Below are 21,001 nucleotides of genomic sequence, written 5' to 3' on the forward strand. Positions count from 1 at the left end.
CCCCCCTCGGCCTCGCCACCGAGAGGGGGGTGTGTCACCGCACGCGCACGCACACGCACGCGCACGCGCACGCGCGGCCCCGCGCCGGACGCCCGGCCTTGGCGGGACCCTCCCCCGACTCAGAGGGGGGAGGCGCGGGCCGCGGTAGGCAAAGAGCGGCGCCCGGCCCCACCGCGGGGCCGGCGCAGAGAACCCTCCCGCCGCGAAGGCGAGGGGCTCCGCCCACGTGCTCTGGCAGTCGCCAACACCGTGGCCACTGCACGCGCGGGAGGGGCAGCGGCTGGGGGGTCCGGTACCCCAAGGCTCCCTCTCGGATCGCTAGAGAAGGTTTCCTCACCGAGGGGGCGTCGTCCCCCCAACCCATCGTCTCCCCTTCGGGCCCGCCCACGGAGGCGCTCCACGAGCCGCCAAAGTCCACGACTGGGCGGGGTTTGGGAGAGGGGTCTGCGGTATGGGTAAGCACGAGGCCCAGAGGAGCATTCGCGGCCACAGCCGGGGGCACAACCTCCGCCGCCCCCAGGCCCGTCCATCGGGGGCCCCGAGAGGAGGGAGCACGCCCGAGAGGGGCGGAAAGACCCCCTTCTCTCACAGGCCCCGGCCCAACGCGCTCGCCACCCACGCCCGCGTGCGACCCCCTCCCCCCCGACCGCCACAAACACACACACACGTGGGGGGGGAGGGTGGGCACACGCGGACGCTCGCCTGGCCCGAGTCAGTCCCCCCGTGCCACAGCAACACCGTGGGAGGACGACCGCGACGAGGCGGCCCCTGTTTCCCCCAACCGAGGGAGGGAAAACAGAGGCACGCCTCCCTTACCGTCTCGACCCCCCCAAGAGAGCCACTCACGGGACGCACCACCGCGGCGGCGGGGACCCCGAGGAGCACGCTGGGAGAAGGGAACGACACCACCGCTCGGCCTCGGGCACCTGAGGGACGACCTGGAGCGCTCCAGGGGCACCACAGAGGATCGAACGAGGCACGCTCACGCACCGGCAGGGGCGCGCGGCGCAGCGGCGGGACGGCACCCCCCCACCAACGCGGGGAGGACCGCCCACGGGGGCAACACGCCGAGGAGGCGAAGCGAGAGCGTCTGCTGCGTCCGAGGACCACGGCCCCGCCACCCACGCCGTGAGGCAGGGGGCGGGAGGCCGAAGGTCAGGGCCGGGGACCACCACCCCTGCCCTTCCCCACACCCCTCGACAGGCCGGGAGAGCGTGAGGAGAGAGGCGGGGAGGCCCGCGGACAGAACGAGAAGAGCGGTCCCGTTCGCCAAGAACGTCCGTCCCTCGTCTGGCGCGACCTTAAGGCCCGGCCCAGGAGAGCGCGACATCACCACATCGATCAGTCATGCCAGAGAGCCAGGGACCACCAGGCCCCGAAGGGGAGGGGCACGCACAGCGAGGACCATCACCAGAGGAGCCTGCTTCGGCCTCACCGGCGGCACCCCAAACCCCCTCTTTCTTTTTTTTTTTTTTTTCTCCTCTCAGGCAAAAGTGGCCGACGACCCCGCGAGTGAGGAGAACGCCTGACACGTGGCACGGAGCCTGCGGGGTGGGGTCGTCGTCTCAGCCACCACCGGGTGCCTGCGGCGGGGAGGGGAGTCACACGGGGTAGAAGACCCAACGCCCCGCCGCCCTCGGGTGAGCCAGAGACCGGAGGCGGCACCGCGGGTCGGGTCAGCCGGACGCACACACGAGAGCCGGCGCGCAGGCCCAGGCGGGCGGCTCAAGTGGCGAGGGTCGGCTCGGCCACCAGACGGCGATCCAAAGCCCAGGACCCTGCGCGCGTCCAGACTCCCAAAGTCCTCAGCGACAGACGCCAGAGAAGACCGTGTCAGCACCTATCTGGTGGCAAAAAAGGCCCATTTCGGGCGAAAAAAATCACGGCGCCCGGCAGCGGGGCCCACGCACGCGTCGCAGGGGGGGTCCCCGGGACCTCGGTCCGGCCGCCTGTCCCCAACACTTCCCCATCCACACCAGCCCCGGAGCTCTCGGGGCCATCTGGTCGACCCGAGGAGCTTGGGGGGAGTGGGGGGGGGGGGTGGGGGGGAGGGGGGGGGCGGGCCAAGCGGGGCGGGCAAACGTGGGAGAGGGCCGCGAGCCGGGTCGCCCTCCCCGGTTCACCCGCACGGGCAGGTACCGGTCCCTCCGAGTCTCCGGGCCAAGACTTGGTGAAAGGAAAAGAAATATCTCACTCGGCCGTCTCCGACGAGCGGGCCCCACGGGGGACCGCGCCCGGGCCCGGGCCGCCCTATCCGGGCCACCCAGGACGGCTCGGGCGGGCCGGTCCCCACCCCCACCCCGGCCGGGACTCGCGGCGGGTGGAGGAGAGGGGGCGGGGGAGGGAGGGTGAGAAAAAACTCAAAGTCCGCCGACCAGGACCCCCCGTGGGCACGCTGAAGGGCCGGGTGCGCCCTCCCCGGCCACCCGCGCGAGCAAGGCCCGGTCCGTCCACGTCCACGGACCCAGGGGCACTTGGAAACATTTTGCCCCGGGAGGCGCCTCCCAGGCGACCAGAGCCCACGAGGGAGGGACCGCACCCGGGCCCGGGCCCGGGCCGGTCTCTCCGGGTCACCCCTCGCGGCCCAGGCCGGTCCCCACCTCCCGAGTCCGACTCGGCCAAACATCGGTGAGAAAGAATCCGACCACCGGGAGGGGCCCCACGCGCGCCCGCCACCGAGCCCGTCGCGCCCGCCACCGGCCTAACCTAAACGCACGGGCCCGGGCCGGTCCCCCACCTTCCGGAGCGGGGCGCTGTGGGGACCGCGGAAGAGAGGAAGGGAGGGTGGGGGGGGTCGGGGAATGAACGCTCCAAAGGGTGAGCCAGGAGAAAGCCCGACCGACCGCCCATCCGCAGGCGCTCCGGAGGGCGCGGAAGACCCTCTCCCTTCCCACCGCGGCGGCCCGGCCCAGGTCGTGTCGGGTGGCCGGGTCGGTCCCCGCGGCCGGAGGGGAGCGGACGGATGCTGGTCGACCGGGCCAGGCGGTCCCCCAGAGCGGCTCGAGAGCGCGGCGACGGTCACACCCTCATAGACCTGCACGCCCAATCTCAAGCGACAGCAGGAGGCGCCCACGCCTGGGCGCCACCGGGACAGTGGCCACCAGCGTCGCCTGGCTGCCGGAACTCTGCCTCGGGCCCGGCGGCCGACTCACAGCCCTCACGAAGGTCGCCGAAGCTCCAGAGACAAGGGACAATATAAAAGCGGCCGCCAGGTGGCTCCCGACAACCGGCTCCAACGTCCCCGGGCCGGATCCCTGTCGCCGGCCGGCCACCGAGGACGCGGCGGCAGCGCCGGGCCGCCCAAACGCCCGAGCTCAGCCCGGGACGAGGCGGCGGGCGTCTGGCGCGGCGGCCCCGTGTCGTCCATCTCGGAGCTAGCTCCCCGGTCGGCACGACACGACACGGTGCGACCCGGGCAGCAGACGGGGGTGGGGGGGTGGGGGGCGGGGGAAGCCGGGGAGATGTCGCCGGGAGGCTGTCTCGGAGGAGACGCGCTCCCCAACGCGATTCCTGGGCGGGGGGGAAATCCCGCGGAGACGCCGGCGGGGCCCGGGGCGCCCGGCACGGGTTGCCCAGAGGGGCACGAGCAAGATCCCCGGCTGCCCGGACGGGGGGGAGGGAGGGAGGGAGGGAGGGAGGGAGGGAGGGAGGGAGGGAGGGAGGGAGGGAGGGAAGGAGGGAGGGACGGATGGAGGGACGGAGGGACGGAGGGACGGATGTAAGGACGGAGGGACGGACGGAGGGAGGGAGGGAGGGAGAGAGAGAGGGACGGAAGTCGGGGACTGGCAAACCGAAACCAGGCAAGCGCTCAGGGAACAACGCAGGAATTCGTCCAAAGACAACACATGGGTGCTGCGAGGGTGGGGAAAATGCACTTGCGGTCACGAGAACATGGATTTCATAACGGACTGACCACGATCCATCACGGGCCGGGCGGGGGTGGGGGGGGTGGGGGCGGGTGAGGCGGGGGTTGGGGGAATGCGGGCGGCTGGTGGGGAGGGGGCGAGGGTGGAGTCAATAGCCATCCACTAAAGAAACTGAGTTCCGGTACGTCGACACAAGGCAACACTCTGAGTGCGAGTGTGTGTGAGCGTGTGTGTGCGTGTGCGTGCGTGCGTGTGTGTGTGGAGTGCGGTGAGTACTGACAGCGAACCGTAGTCCCACCGGGACCACACCAAACCATACCAACCAAGAAGTCAAGCTGTAGAACTTCTCTGGCCTTTAAAACAAAGAGAAAAGCGTGCACGTATCGCATACGTACACACATTACGTACGCTTGTGGCATACGTATACGTGGACGTGGACGTATAAAGGCCTAGGACAAGCCCAAGCACATCCCGTCAGGGGAGCCTATCCAAAACAGACCAAGACCTCACACAATTCAGCCTCCAGAAAACAAGCGACCCAGTGAGAAAAGTGGGCAGGAGGCCAGAACAGAACATTTTCATTAGAGAAAAAAAAGAAGAAGAGAAAAAAAGAAAAAAAGAAAAAAGAAAGAAAGAAAGAACACAACTTTCTTAGTAAAAACCAAACAAACAAAACACAACAACAAAACAAACAGAAATAAAACAGAAAACCTCTTTTAGTGAAAGAATTCAACGGGGCAACGAAAAAAGCGCACACACGCATCTCTCTGGACGAAGATATTCGGACAGGCACAGGATCTGGAGTTGCGACAGCAAGTTCGTACAAGCAGAAAAAGTGCCTCCTTCCTCCCGATCCAACACGTATTTTTCAAGCTGAGAGAGACCACCACCACCGTGGCACGCCGGAGGGAGGACTCAGAGATGTCACCCGGCGGGTGAGAGAACGGCTCTCCGACAAAAGACAGCAGTATGGAAAACAGAAAGGAAGTCCCTCAAAACACTGCACAGAAAACTACCATGCGACCCAGCAACTCCACTAAGTGCCCACGGAGGGGGTAAAGACGACATGTACATGTCTATCTGTACCAACACCTGTAACGATGGAGAGATAGGTACGGACGCACTGTTAGCGCTCTCTGTGCCCGTACGTCTATATCTATGAGAGAAGGACCGGGTGGGGGGTGGGGGGTGGGGGGTGGGGGTGCGGAGAGAGAAGTGAGACAAAGAGTGGACAGTCACGTGAGTGCAGTAGGTAAGGAAGATTAAGACGACAAACAAACTCCCAACAGTGGTCCTGTAAGTCAACCATCAAGATTTCGATATCATGATGTCATCAAGCACCAACCCTTCTGAAGGGACACAGCGACACACAGGGCTCACTTGGCAGGGCAGTTCAGGACCCTAAAATGACCGTGAAAGGTGAAGCTCGAAAAAGCAATCTTGTTCATCCACGGGGGGAAAATACCGTTCTCCCACGACATTCAAAAATCCTATCAGGGGGCTTCCCTGGTGGCGCAGTGGTTGAGAGTCCGCCTGCCGATGCAGGGGACACGGGTTCGTGCCCTGGTCCGGGAAGATCCCACATGCCGCGGAGCGGCTGGGCCCGTGAGCCATGGCCGCTGGGCCTGCGCGTCCGGAGCCTGTGCTCCGCAATGGGAGAGGCCACAACAGTGAGAGGCCCGCGTACCACAAAAAAAAAAAAAAAAAAAAAAAAAAAAAAAAAAAAATCCTATCAAAACATTTTAAAACTCTCTTACTCGCTCACCATTTAAAAGGTAGAGAAATAAAAAGAGAGCCAAAGTACGATTTATTGAGTGGTGGACCGTCACAGAAAGCATGCCATGAAAGCCTCCGATTCATTTTGGAAGGTCCTAGGAACAGCAATCTTCAACATTGCTCTCCTGCCTGCCTTCTTGGCGTGGTATCTTTTCTACATCTGGATAAGCAGTCCTAGGTTTTGTGTGTTTGCTTGTTATTCCCCTAACTGAAGATCAGCCTCCAACACGATAACCCTTTGTGCCCTCTGGGTCCTGAACTCTCTTCTCTGGAAGTGCTTTTCTGAATGGGAACGGTTTCACCAACGTCATCGCCTGGAGACATCTTCAGCCTGTCCTCCCCCCACCCGCACCCCCGCCCGCCCCCCACCCTCTTCCTCCTCCTCCTCCTCCTCCTCCTCCTCCTCCTCCTCCTCCTCCTCCTCCTCCCCTTCCTCCTCCTCCTTTTTTTTCTTTGTTTTCTTCAGCTCTCCTTGCGCTGGTCTCTCACACGGTGGCAGCGTTGTCCTAGGCATGCCCAGGTGTCTCCTAACCCCATCCAAGTGATGACTCCCAGCGTCATCATTTTGGGTTTCTTAGCCGCACTTTCGTCGTTCCCGGGCAATTCTTTCTTTTTATTTTCCATGGACGGGGGAGACCAGACCGGGGCGGGGGGCAACACAACGACACACTGCGTGTGACCTGGGAAACAGACACATACACGCCAGGCAATCACCGACAGGCTCTGAAAGAGGATCGGTCCCCGGACACGGGGCACGCACGTTTGTTATCGGTGGAGTCACTGCAGACCGAACGGGAAGCAGCAGACTTTGAACTTGACGCAGCTACCGTTCATCCATCGCGGAAACTGACATTTGAAACACGTAGTTAGGCTCTTGGTGCGATTTCACCTAGTCATTGAAATGTGTGCACAGTGGAACCATGGAAAGTGAGACAACCCCCCCACCCCACTTCTACCAAAGGTCGCCAAATGAAGACTCTCGTTTGTTTACAAACCAAATTTCCTATCCTTAAATTTGGTGGGAGCTTTCCCTAAGGATTGCACGGGAAGGTGACTTCCTCAAGCGTTGGAGTAGTTTTCCTTAGAACTAGAGAATTAGAATTCTGCTGAATGATGAACACACACCTCGCTTAAGTTTCTGCTAGGAAATCCACGCACCATGTGGATCGAACGAAAAGCAAAATGATTTTTTAACAAGGTCTTCTCTCCACTTCAGACGAATTTTACAGGGCGGGGAGGGGGGAGGCTAGGCTTCTCTGTTTTTCATTTAAGGTCCTCTGAAACGTCAGTAAGTGTTCGTGATCCTACTCACGTGTACTCTTGTCCTCCATCCAATCGTCAGTCATCTGGCAGAAGGAGAGCCTGCCTCATCCACGGCAAACAACATTCCGACACTCAATGAGAAAATACATTTCTGGTGCTTTCGCCAAAAAATGCAAAGCCCCTTATTTAAGCTAATGGAATTTAAAAGAAATCCCTAGTACCTAGGAACAGAACAAAGTGAAAGAAACACAACGCACAGACTTGGGGGATAGAAAGAAAGAAAGAAAAAGAAAGAAAGAAAGAAAGAAAGAAAGAAAGAAAGAAAGAAAGAAAGAAAGAAAGAAAGAAAGAAAGAAAGAAAGAAAGAAAGAAAGAAAGAAAGAAAGAAAGAAGAGAGAGAGAGAGAGAGAGAGAGAGAGAGAGAGAGAGAGAGGAGAGGAGAGGAGACAAGAGGAGAGGAGAGGAGAGGGAGGGAGGGAGGGAGGGACGAAGGAAGGAAGGAAGGAAGGAAGGAAGGAAGGAAGGAAGGAAGGAAGGAAGGAAGGAAGGAAGAAAGGAAGGAAGGAAGAAAGAAAAGATCTCTCAACCTAAAAGTTTTTGTGACAAACGGACAATCTATGATTTGGTAGGTTAAAAAATATTTTTGGAACGTAAAGTTCTTTGAAGACACGAATGGAGAAGAAAACAAGAAAAGGACAATCAGAATTCGGAACCCTCAGAAACCTGAATCGGTCATGAACAGGAACTAGGAAGCCAGGGTGAACGGCGTCTGTGACACCAGTGATTCTGGACTGGCAAAGGGATGATTCCATTTCACCAGCATACATTTTCACACAGTGTCACTTTTTAAAAATGTTTTCTTTTCCCCAGAGTGATGCCAGAGGTGTGGACTCATACATCGAAACATCTTTAGTCTTTCTGTAATAAGGAGACAGAAGTAGGTCCACTGAGACTTGTCGAGCCATGAACGAACGTTTCCATAGGTTATCTTTGGAAAGGATCCAGACATTCCACGAATTCCCCATCATTCCACTTATGCCAACTCTGAAGTTTCTAAAGTGACCCAAAAGGTCTGGGCGAGACTGTTTTTAAGTAGACATACCACAAAACATAACGCTTCTTAAGGAGTTCCTGCACCTAGAGCTATCGACATCACTTGTTCGAGATCCCATGACGACGAGATGGCCCGTGAACACTTCCTGAGACTTCAGACGATGATGTCAGCCATCATCCCCAAGTTCTTTTTCTTGCCGACGAATCTGGTTCACTCCCGTGAACTTACTGGATTTGGGGTCGACGTAGATAGAAGGAAAGGATGACCTCGAACGCTGATCACGCTAAAGACATGCCTAGTTTCATAAAACCCATACCTTGACCTTGGCTATTCTCGGCTGAAGGGTTCAGCCTAGATCACCACCTGAACTTGCCTAAAACCTTTGGGTCCCTTCCCTTTCTAGTGGACTGAATTCCGGAGTGCTCCCTTCTAAGCCATTCAAGAGAGCTCTCTCACAAGTTCATTGCGGCACTCGGATCCCTACGCAGAAACAGGCCAGCTCTAGAAGGGAGCTACAGACATACAGTACCTGTTACCAGGCCCTTTCCAGATTCTGGCACAGCAGTACCAGAAAAATGAAGGTCGTTTCCACAAGGCTTCTAAGGCTAGCACGGCAAAACTTTTTTTTTTTTTTTTTTTTTTTTTTTTTTTTTTTTTTTTTTTAATTAAAAGAGATAGCTTGTACACAAGGGAGAAGGCGGTGGGTGGGGTGGGGGTGAGAGGCAGCCCCACCCCCCCCACCCCCCGAGTTGCTTGGATCACGAAAGGGAGAGTTTGTCTCGGGATCACTGATCATTTCCAGAAATCCTCCAAATTCTTGGATCATCAGCAGCTGGTTCCACGGTGGCTACCTGTGGGGAATACCAAGTGCTTCCACGAGGGGAAAGAAGCGCATGAGAATGTTCGGCAAGAAAGCACAGGAACAGATAAGGGTTCAATGTACAGCTGAGCTTCTCGTCTTGGGACAACTAGGTATAGTCGTGGGTGGGTGTCCACAGAGGAAAAGTTCATCTTCTTTTACTCCCGCGAGCCTCGTGTGTGTGTGTGTGTGTGTGTGTGTGTGTGTGTGTGTGTGTGTGTGTCTGTGTCTGTGTCTGTGTCTGTGTGTCTGTGTGTGTGTCTGTGTGTGTCTGAGACTCAGGCCCCCAGGGCTGATCTGCTCATGCAATTCCATTTCCCCTCCCCCTCCCCCTCCCCCTCCCCCTCTTCCTCCTCCTCCTCCTCCTTCTATGTACTTCTTTCTGTCGAGGAGATGATTTCCAACTCAAATGCAGACCAAAAGATTTCTAGGTTCCCAAACTTCAGGGTTCCATGGATCAGGGTGTCCAAAATCTGCACAGCGCCTTCAATAACGGCCCTCTTTCTCAGTGCACACAAGTCAACCCCAGACCAAGGCACCCTAAGGGCAAAAACCCTCCAGGATTTCTCCCACCAGACCCCGAACATCAGCACACACACCCTCCCCCAGTTTCTATTTCGTATCGTGTGGGCTCAGGCAGACAACAAACACGTCCATCGTTCGATCATCTTCCTTTGGCGTGTTTCGTGAACGTTGCACCGGCCGAAGAAACCTAAGTGTGCAAAAGCTCATCCCCGTGTAAAAGGCTTTGGCTTCTCAGCGAAGGGGTCGAGCCAAGGGACCTAGGCCCCTCTGTCCACTTTTCACTGGGTTCACTGGCCTCACTGTTGTCCCAAGCGATGGCCGGTCAGATCTCTCACGGTCATTCTTCTTTTGGCCTTCTGGTTTTAGAGAGGGTTTTCAACTGGGGTAAAAAGGGCAGGCTTGTGTGGGGCCCTTTCATGGTGGGGAGGGGGTGGGGGGGGCCCCGTAGAGGTCCCTCCGATTCACCCAATCTCAGGCAGTGCCCTATTCAAAACGTTTGTTTCCGGGCTTCCCCGGTGGTGCAGTGGTTGAGAATCCGCCTGCCAATGCAGGGGCCACGGGTTCGTGCCCCGGTCCGGGAAGACCCCACATGTCGCGGAGCGGCTAGGCCCATGAGCCACGGCCACTGAGCCTGCGCATCCGGAGCCTGTGCTCCGCAACGGGAGAGGCCACGACAGTGAGAGGCCCGCGTACCACAAAAAAAAAAAAAAAAAAAAAAAAAAGAAAAGAAAAGAAAAGAAAACAGAAAACGTTTGTTTCCGTCCCACCAAGAGCCCACCTTTGGAGAGATTCCCTGCCTTACACGTCCTCTCCGCTCCTCCTATTCATCCACCGTGATCCACCACCACCACCACCACCACCACCACCACCACCACCCCGCCGGCCGACCTGATCTGTTCACCCTGAAGCTGGCAAGCAGTAAGGGTGCTCGTGAAGCGAGGATCCGTTGGGATTGGCCAAGATGGCAAAGTGGCGGCGGGGGCGGCGGCGGCGGTGGGGCGGGGGGGGGGTATGTGGAGGGGACTCGGAAAGTACGAGGTTACAGCTAACAGCTGCTGCTGGCAGATAGGTCTTTGAAACAGGCTGGTGGCGCCCTGGACTTTGATACCGTCCATTCTGACCATTCCTGTTCTCCGTGAGAAGGGTGTTGGGCCCAGGATCGGCCACCCCAAAACGGGCCTCCGTGGCACATTGACGATTTTGAGCGAAGGGGGACTCCAGAAGCAGCCACGTTTGTCCGAGGGACACTGGGATTCTCCTCTGTGTCTCCCTGAAAGCGAGACATCCATCTCTCGGCTGAAAGGTGCACTCCCTGCCTCCGGAGGTAGGAGGCCGCCGCCGCGATCGGCAAATTAGGGCATTCGGGCCCGAGAAACCTTCGGAGACAAACACTGCGGACCACCGCAAACCCGAGCTCTGTTTAGCTTCTTCCTTCGCTCGCTCGTTCGCTCACGGCACACCCCAAAACCTAAGTCTCTCGGTCCGGTTCCCTGTCTGTCTCACCCATGTACCGTTCGTTCCTCGGTCTGAGCAGGAGAGACGCCGCCCGCTTCAGCCACTTCTCAGCCCTCGAATGAAAGGAAAGGTCACCCCGCTCCCCCCACACACCTTCGTCTCTCCGCGCCTTGGGCCCATGTTACTTTATTTTTATTTTTATTTTTTTGCATTACACGGGCCTCTCACTCTTGTGGCCTCTCCCGTCGCGGAGCACAGGCTCCGGACACGCAGGCTCAGCGGCCACGGCTCACGGGCCTAGCTGCTCCACGGCACGTGGGATCCTCCCGGACCGGGGCACAAACCTGTGTCCCCTGCATCGGCAGGCGGACTCTCGACCACTTTGCCACCAGGGAAGCCCATCGGGCCCATTTTAGAATGAGTCCAGCCACAGGAACTCAAGAGGGGTAGAGGGGGAGATCTCCCCCTCCCCCAAACAGGAAGGCACCTGGAACCCCGTTCCCACCGGCCACCCGGCTCCACTTTGGGTGCGTGAATCCTAGTTTGCCTCCTCCGGATCTTTAAATGATCTTCCACGTGTTATAACAGACTCACAAGGAGAGAAGCTTACGCATGTATTTCTTCTGAGTTTCATGCGACACGGGGAGCCCTCCTAAGAAAACAAAGAAAGACCCAGAGAAGCGTCCGAACCTAACATCTCTTCTGTTGGATCTGAGCAAAGAGAGGCAATCTGAAAAAGCAACTATACTCTGGCGGGGGTGCGGAGTGTGTGTGTGTGTGTGTGGGGGGGGGGGTGTGAGTGGGGGTGGGTGAGGGGGGGGTGGGTGGGTGGGGGGCGCGGGCGATGCCAAAGGAGGATGAGAACTCTTAGAAATTCTTAGGCATAGAAAATTAAGACGGATCCGGGCCCGCGCCTCTCCTTTTCTCGTGCGTTGGGAAGATCATTTGGCTCTCGCCGGCTGGGATGTCATCTCCCCACGAACCATCAGGCGAGCTGTGGGGCGGAAAGAGGGAGAGCAGGGTTCAGAAGAACGTGGAGAAGATGGACGCTAGATGCCCAGAGTCCACGTCCCCCGCCCCCCCCCCCCCCCCCCCGGGAGCAAGGATCTCTTCTTCGTGGGCACACGATCTTCCACCACGACCTCCGGACCGTGGTGCCAAGTCACGCCCACGCGAAGACAGGGCTCACCCAGGGATATGGGCTTGTGCCACAGAAAGGGAGACAGCAGGGAAGTCACCGAGCTTAAGGTATCTGACTCTCGTCGGGTCCTCGACAGGCGGAGGGACACATCTTTCCGACACGGTCGGGGCCGGCTTAGAGAACCGCTGCCGACGACCGCACCGCGAAGGAAGATGTCTCTGCGGTCTCGACAGAAGATCCAGTAGGTTTCCCAAGTGGCGGAGCTAGGAATCGATCGGCCAGGCAGGCGTGTCCAATCTTCAACTTTGGGAAGACACGCGGACTTTTACCCCCCCTTTTCGGCGGGGAGCCTGTAGAAGATCAGGCCGGGAGGAAGGACACAGTCTGTCAGTCGTTGCACGTGATGTTAACGTCCAGGCCAGGAGGAGCCATGCCAGGACTGACTCCACAAAAGGGAGAAGGTGACCAGTTGCCTTTTGAGGACCATGGCTCTCTACGCGGCACGGAAACCAAGGGAGCAGGGGCCAGGGTAGAGGCCGGCAGGGTCGTCAGAGGCCCAGCCAGGACAGAGACCGGTGAGGTGCGAGCCTGAACGAAGGCAGTAGAGGGGAGAGGGAGAGAGGGGATGGAGCAGGACCTATTTCGGTCCCGGAATCGGCAGAACCTGGTATCCCGGCGTGAGTCTTTAGAAACACCGTCCAACTCCACTCCACGGGCAAAATACAAGGTAGAGGGCGGAGCTTTCTGCACCCAGGATCCTCCCGAGACCCAGGCGAGAAGGGCCCTTCCCACGGATGGGCTCCACATCCCACCAGGGTCGGTCGGTCGGTCGGTCGGTCGGCAGGTCACCAAGACACAAAGAAGCACATTCTTTCTTTCGAGAAGCTCTGTCCCCAGGACCTGGCACTCAGCACACTGGTGATCTGCCAACCAGAACCCTTAAACACCTCCTCAGGTTCCAGGGGAAGGCTTTGCTCACCTCTTTTCGGCCCTACCTCTGTCCTCAAAACTAAAGGTAAAAGAACACACGAACACACACACACACACACACACACACACACACACACACACACCAAAGGTAATGGAGTCCGAATACCACGAAGGCTCTCAGGTTGTGCTAGGGCCGTTGCCCAACAGCACTGTGAAGTGTGTGTCTGTGGGGGGGCGGTGGGGGTGATGTGTGTGGGTGTGTGGGGGTGTGGGTGTGTGTGTGGGTGTGTGTGTGTGTGCGTGTGCGTGTGACTCATAGGTGGATATTTTCCATAGGTGTGCACTATGGCACTGCAGGATCTGTGGTCGGTTGCTGAGTCCCCGGAGGTGGAAGCGCAGATACAGGGCCCTGAGTGTGAAGTTATCCATGGACGCTCACAGCGCGTGGGGTCGGGGTCGGCAGCCGTAACCCTCCATGTTGGTGGTTCAACGGTCAACTCTACTTTATAGATCAGAGAGGATAACGTCACGCGTTCACTGTTAATAACTTTTCCAAATAGTCTTTATCTTTTCAAAAGGAAGACATCATTTAATCCATTTCACAAGATGATACTGGGAACCTACTGCCCCAGCACGTGAATTATCCCTACAGAACACAAGATCCCTGAGAAGGAAGAGCCCTGAGCACTGAGATACCATGAAGGTAGGCTTTTAGATGATATTCTCTGCTTCTGCAGCTCGAGGTAAAACATGGGATGACTGGCTCTACCTATCCCATTCCAGTCTGTCCAACGCGAGCCCCCATGGCACGTCTCACCAGTGGTCGGTCCACGATAACTCCATCCATAGGAATTCTTGGCAGTTTTATGTTCAGGATCATTTCTTTTCCTGCCATTGATTGAAAACTCCCTGGACCCTGTTAGCAGCTACAGATTCAATGAGTCCAGTACTTCATAGGTTTTGTCATGTATTTAGAAGGGGAATCACCATCAAGTTGCTGAAATGAGGACTAAGTGTCTTTCAGATATGGAGATGGAAATAAATGGTGCTCTGCAGGGTGTGCGATGACAGGCACCCAGGATTCCTTCACCCAGCCCTCCCTTTGCTCCCTCATAGGTTCCTGGGAAATCCAAACACACACACACACGCGCGCACACACACACACACACACACACACACACACACACACACACACACGGGGGGGGGGGGAGAGAGAGAGAGAGAGAGAGAGAGAGAGAGAGAGAGCTCTGGGTGTGCTATTTGCTCTCCATGATTTCACGTGCCTCTTGGGCATGGCTGACAGAGATAGATGGACATGAAGCAGCAGGACAGCAAGCTGGCATCTCGGCCGGCCTACAGAAGTTTCCCAAGTGAAATATCAACAGCAGGGCAGGGACGCCCACGTGACGTGGGAGAGAAGGGGGGTGGGGGGGGCGGCCCGCTGACCGACGTCGGTTCAGGTTTCCCGTCCCCCTCCGGCCGAGAACCTGCCTTCCGCTTCCTGCCCTCAAGTATGTGAGAGGAGCGTGTTTCTTTCCAATAAATACCGACACATCATTTCAGTCTGTTTGTGTGTTTGTTTTTGCTTGTTCTTTTTCTGGACGAGGCCAAAGAGCCCTTCCAGTGGAGGTGTGTGTACAAAGGAGGATCTGACAGAATGGGAGGGTGCGGGTCAGTCCATGTGCGAAGAAATCCAGAGAATCTGTCATAGCTGAGACTCGGGCCTTTTGCAGAAATAGGCCAAGAGAGTTCGGATTTGATGATTCACTGCCACATAGTCATCACAGCAGTTTCCTGGAAGGGATTGTGTTACAGGAGGCGGCGTGGCCCTCAGCCCTCAGGCCTCAACCCGGCAGGCAGGCAGGCAGGCAGGCAGGCAGGCAGGCAGGCAGGCAGGCAGCGGCTATTGTCTGTTGGTCCCGCCCCCACCCCCACCCCCACCCCCGTTCCTTCTCCAGAGCTCCTTCCTAAGTCCCCTTGGACTGACCTTTGCCAGGAGCGGGGGAGGGGAGGTCCGGACGATTCATTCCGCAGGGCCTCGTTCAATCGCTCGATTCAAATGCAGAAAGCTCTCCGGTCAGGTCGGAGCCTTTGACTTTGCCTCGAGCTTCTCTTTAATGAATGGCTTTTTCTCTTTTCTTTCCCCAATTTCGCCACCCTCAGGCTGCCCCCTCCAAACTGCAGGGAGGGAAGGAGGGAGAGAGGAGGTGACGGGAGGAGGACGTGTGAGAAACAGGCCTTTTCTCCAGGCAAAAGGTGTCCCCTCCTTTTCCTGACCCTGGAAACCCCACTACACCATTTGAGAATCATGGACATGTGTGGAAGCAGATGTCTTCACTTGAGATCTTCCTCCGCAGGAGGACAGAAAGGAGGGCCAGTGTGTCCCTCTTGTGCTGGCCGGTTCTTGTCACTTGAATTCAAAATAATCAATAGAGCATGGAGGCACATTTTGGGGCGGCCTACTCTGGGAGCTCAACAGTTCCCTCCTCTGAAAGTTCCTTGGAACATATTAAAGCTGAGCTGGTGACTCGTGTGTGTGTGTGTGTGTGTGTGTGTGTGTGTGTGTGTGTGTGTGTGTGTGAAGGAGATTTCTAGATGTCAGGGTCGAAGTAACTTTAGAAGTTTGAAATACCTCTGATGATGTCGTCGGGTGTTTGGTTCAAATTTCGGAGTGGCTCTCACAGAAACAGGCACGAGGATTCTTTCCATAGGAGCCGTTGTGGCCGTTTCTCTAAGGTTTTCATCAAGTTCTCTAGCTTCCGTCTGCAGGGCTTCAGGCAAAAGGCCGTTTTAGGCCTCAGTGATGCCAAGCCAAAAGGGTGGGAGAAAATGGCCAACATTCATGGAGAGAGTCGTAGCCAGAGATTGAAGGGAACTCACAAAACTTCGGGATGCAGTCCCGTTTTCAGGTTAAGAACAACACCCTAAGGGAAACGAGTAGCACCAGAATTTCATATCCAGAAGTGTGTATCCCTGTCTCATGGAAACATAATTTTGGCCTCCAGGTAACGTATGCAAATAGCTGTATCGCCAAGGAAATAAGAAGCCTCACTGAGAGTTTCTGAATTAAGGAAGGTAAGGAGAAAAAGATCAGTGATTCCATCCTGCTGACAGAGGTATAAGTTACCAAATGGATATCCATCTTTAAAAATAAAAAAAGAAACTTGGGTTTTCCTTGTTTGTTTCTGTTTCCCTTGTATGTGGAAAACAAAAGATTTAACCATCAGTCCTAATCCCACTCCCTCTCTTTTTTTTTTTTCCAGATTTTTTTTAAAAATATTTGAAATATAATTCATTTACAATGTCGTGTTAGTTTCAGGTATACGGCACAGTGATTCAGTTCTCTCTCTCTCTCCCTCCCTCCCTCTCTCATATATGTATATATATATATATATGTATGTATGTATATATATATATATATATATATATATATATATATAGAGAGAGAGAGAGAGAGAGAGAGAGAGAGAGAGGGAGAGAGAGACACGGAGACGGAGACAGAGAGACAGAGAGACAGAGATTTTTATAAATCTCTATCTATCTATCTATCTATCTATCTATCTATCTATCTATCTATCTATATCTACACATATATATTTTAGCGGCTTCCCCGGTGGCGCAGTGGTTGAGAGTCCGCCTGCCGATGCAGGGGACACGGGTTCGTGCCCCGGTCCGGGAAAATCCCACATGCCGCGGAGCAGCTAGGCCCGTGAGCCTGTGCGTCCGGAGCCTGTGCTCCACAACGGGAGAGGCCACAACAGTGAGAGACCCGCATACCGCAATATAAATAAATGAATGAATGGATGAATAAATAAATAAATAAATAATTTTGAAAAGATTCTTTTTCAGATTCTTTTCTCTCATAGGTTATTACAAAGTATTGAGTAGAGTATCCTGTGCTCTATAGTAGGAGATGCTTGTTGATTCCCTATTTTATGTACAGTAATGTGTATATGTTCATCCCACCCAACCCCCTAAGTATCCCCCGCTTCCCCAGTCAGTCCCATTTTACACAAGTAGTCATACACATCCTCCTCCTCCTCCTCCTCCTCCTCCTCCTCCTCCTCCTCCTCCTCCTCCTCCTCCTCAGGTCACTCAACCCCATGGAAGTCATTCTTGCTCTTCTTGGAGTCCAGTTTTTCCATCGGTTCTGCCGGCCCTGCCTGATGATTGAGCGTGACTGGACGAGTGCCGGTTCCAAAAAAGTTTTCAAGAGCTTCTGTGAAGAATTGTAGGATTTGCCCAGTGAAAGGGGTGCCTCGATCTGATCACCCGGAAGCCTGTGGAAGGCAGACCCCAGGCGGCAAGCACATTTCGTTTCTTTAACAGTCTCTGTGCCACGGTGAGGACATCAGGCTTGCGGTGAGGGAAGACCTCAACCCACACGGAAAACATAGCCACGGTCACAAGAATGTTTGGATGACCCCTACGAAGTGGCAGTGGAGGGCTTCCCCGGTGGCGCAGTGGTTGAGGATCCGCCCGCCGATGCAGGGGACACGGGTTCGTGCCCCGGTCCGGGAAGATCCCACACGCCGCGTGGCGGCCGGGCCCGTGAGCCATGGCCGCGGAGCCTGTGCTCCGCCACGGGAGAGGCCACAACAGTGAGAGGCCCGCATCCCACAAAAATAAATAAATAAATAAGTGGCAGTGGAATGAAGTCCAGTGGCTGGGGGTCCGAGGATCCAGAGAGAGGAGGTTTTCTTTCCAGAGAGAAAAACGTTCCCCCCCACCCCCACCCCCACCCCCCAGGGTTACAAGCACGAGAGGTCAGACGTCGCCGTTCCCGTTGCCGGTAGACCGTAGAAAATCTTCCTGCCCACGTCTATTGACAATCGGACTCCTCTTCAAGACACCGTGGGATGGGCGGGTGAAGGAATGCAAGGGGAGGGGCAGGGGGGAGGTTGGCCAGGGAGCAACCGGCTGGGCCGCCGTCTCGTCTCGTCTCGTCTCGTCTCGTCTCATCTCGTCTCGTCTCGTCTCGTCTCCCGTCTGCCATAGCCCCGACCGGATGCTGAAAGGACAGAATGGACTTGCTCCACCCACGTGTGCCCCGCCACCCCCACCATCTTTCAACGGGCTGTTGTTGCCGCCTCGGCGTGAAAGTCGGTTAGAACATCTCCGTGATACTGGGTACAGTCCCTTTCGTGTGAGCCTCCATTTTGACGACGACAGACAGCCCTTTATGCCAGGGCAGAGAAGACTTCCGGGAAGAAAGATCCCATCATTTCTGGAACCGTTAGAACACATCGGTGTACAGACACAAGCCAAAGAAGACTTCACGTCGTTCCTTCCTCTTTGGACAACGCTTCCCGTGTCATCGAACCTCCCCAAGAAACTTAGTCAGTTTCATCTCTCTCATTTCTCAGGAGAGAGAACACATTTTTTGAGCTACTTGGAGGGCCCTCTCCTCCTGGATCCTATCTCTAAGTCCAAAGGACTTCATCGGTCCTTCAATTTGGGGGCAAGTGTGTCCAAAATATCCAAAAGATCGTAAGGCACTTCATCAGATGATAGGTCACCGTGAAACAGTGCTTCCTTAGGCATGTCACCAGCATCCCAAGGAAAGACTTGCTAGGCAGAGAGAGAAGCTTCTTTTTCAGTTCTGAGCCAGACCTGGTTCTTTGACTATCGAGAGGACGAAGTCGATGTGAGTCCTCCGAGACCTGATAAAGGCAGCCTAGAAAATAAGTGATGACTTTTGACAAAGACATAAGCTTTTCTCTCTCTCTCTCTCTCTCTCTCTCTCTCTCTCTCTCTCTCTCTCTCTCTCTCTCTCTCTCTCTCTTCTTCCTTCTTTCCTTCCTTCCGTCCTTCCTTCCTTCCTTCCTTCCTTCCTTCCGTCCTTCCGTCCTTCCTTTCTTTTCCTTCCTTCCTTCCTTTCTTTCTTTCTTTCTTTCTTTCTTTCTTTCTTTCTTTCTTTCTTTCTTTCTTTCTTTCTTTCTTTCTTTCTTTCCCTCCTTAAAGATAAAGGAAAAGATCCTTTCCTAATCTAATCTAATCTCTCATGATGGACAGAGCAGACCGATAGAAGAAAAACCCAAACCCTAAACCCAAACCTGGTCCTTTGAACAGAGAGAGGCAACTAAATCTTAATTTGGCACTGGTTTCAATGTTGATGTGAAAAGTCATTTCTGTCTTTGTATCCATCCTCATCCAGTCCTGACCACAGATCTGATTCCTTTCGAAAGCCTCTTTTCTTCACACGCCTTTTCCAATCGTCTGTGCCCATTTTTAGCTTTTCCCTTGATTTCTTTCTTTCCCATTGAGAAATGACTACCTTTAGGACTAAAACCTCTCGCTCCTTCCCCCAAACCTCATCTCCATACTTCCTAATTTGCCTCCACCCGCGCGCCCCCCCACCCCCCCACCCCCCGGAAAAAAAAAAAAAAAAAAAAAAAAGTCCTCTTCCTCCCATGAGGATGGCGACATCAGGTTCAGGTCCTTAAAGAAGGACCACACACGTTCCTTCTTTACAATGCTTCGTCCTTGGACACTGTCTTTTTTCTTTTCTTTCTTTTTTTTTTTTTTTTTCCTTCAGTGAAAGTAAGGAAGCCAACCGCAGTGAGCAGCGTGAACATGGAATACTGTGTAGAAGTCAAGGCTCCTACCTAGTACAGTCTTTCCCTAAAGCACAAGATCTAGCTAGGCGTGGAACCGAACATGCTCAGTCTCTCCTCCGTAAAAGGTCCAAAGAAGGGAGACCCTCAGACTTGTGGAGCCATGAACGTTTCAGTATTTTATCTTATGTGGCGATGATGTAGACACTCGCTGAGATTTCACCCTGTCATGGCACTTAGCCAAGCTGTAAGCCCAGAGATGACCAGAGATGCTGGAAAATCTTGAAGTCGGCCTACAGAAAACAAGCACTGGGGGGAAAGTTCCCCTTAAACATTCTTATCTCGTCCACACCTATGTCCTCTGTTTGTCATGAGCAATCCTACTTAGATGATTCGTGAACATTTCAGGAGACATGAAAGCAGTTCAGTTCAGTTCAGTTCGTCGTGATCCCTACACCTCCCGCCCGCCCCCCTCCCCTTTCACGTGAGAGATTTTCTTCCCGATTTCAGAGGGGAGAAGTAAAGGAGAGTCAGAGCGTCCCTCTCGCGGTGTGGTGTTGTCACTCTAATTCCAAAACATCCGTACGCCACGGAGGCACATTTGGGGGCGTCCTACTCAGGGCCCCAAGACTTTCAGAGTCAAACCTAAGGAGGATGTAAATGTACTTCACGCCACCGAACCCGAACCGGTGAGGTGAACCCGGTGGCTTCCTAGGAGATGACGTGTCATCGGCCCACCAGTTTAAAACACAGAACCAAACACCCTCTCCCCGACGACTCGGAGCAAGTGAGTCCGTGGGTGTGTCGGAGAGGGTCCTCTGCTCCAGCTGGGTCCATAAGCACTGCACACGAGAGTAGGTAGGTAGGTGTTCACGGTGCCCTTGGGAAGGAAAGGCGGGGAGAATTTTATTTCGAAAAGCTTATCTCCTCACAGCATTGACACTACGAACGATGATGCAACTTCATCGGGGGGTGGGCGGGGGCGGTGAAGGAAGGCCAGGGAGCCCGGCCACATAGAAGAGCCACGGAGAGCGTCTGTGACCGCAAGGATGTCCACGTACCGGTGACTCCTCTCAGTTGGGGCGGGGAAGGGGGGCGCGAGATTCCCGTGTGTACGTCCGCATCGATCAGTCGTGGGAGAGGGAGGAAAAACGATGTTCCCTCCACGATCCTTCTGAGTTGTCGCCTGAGAAGTTCCTGTCCCCAAGAGACAGCTCGAGAAGAGAGCAACCCACGGCCGGGGGACGCGTGCACTGTGCCCCCCCCCCCACCACCACCACCACCACCACACACACACACGCACACACACACGCAGGAGAAGCCCAAGCCAGAATTCACTGACTCGAAACGAAACGGCGGGCTCTGAGCTTGAGCTTGAGCTTGAGCTTGAGCTTCTGGAGGAGGAAGATTTTGGTCCTCCTTTCAGGTCAGGAAGAAGAGGGAGGGAGAGGCGGGGAGGCAGAGCGGCAGAGCGTCCCGGTAGCCCACCCGTCGCGTCCGAAGCGCCTGAAATTCCAACTCACGTGTGTGCCAAAGCGGTCCATCTCGGGGTGCCCCATCCCGGTTCCCTCCCCG

The sequence above is a fragment of the Kogia breviceps genome (assembly GCF_026419965.1).
Source record: "Kogia breviceps isolate mKogBre1 chromosome 20 unlocalized genomic scaffold, mKogBre1 haplotype 1 SUPER_20_unloc_6, whole genome shotgun sequence".
Lineage (NCBI taxonomy): Eukaryota > Metazoa > Chordata > Mammalia > Artiodactyla > Physeteridae > Kogia > Kogia breviceps.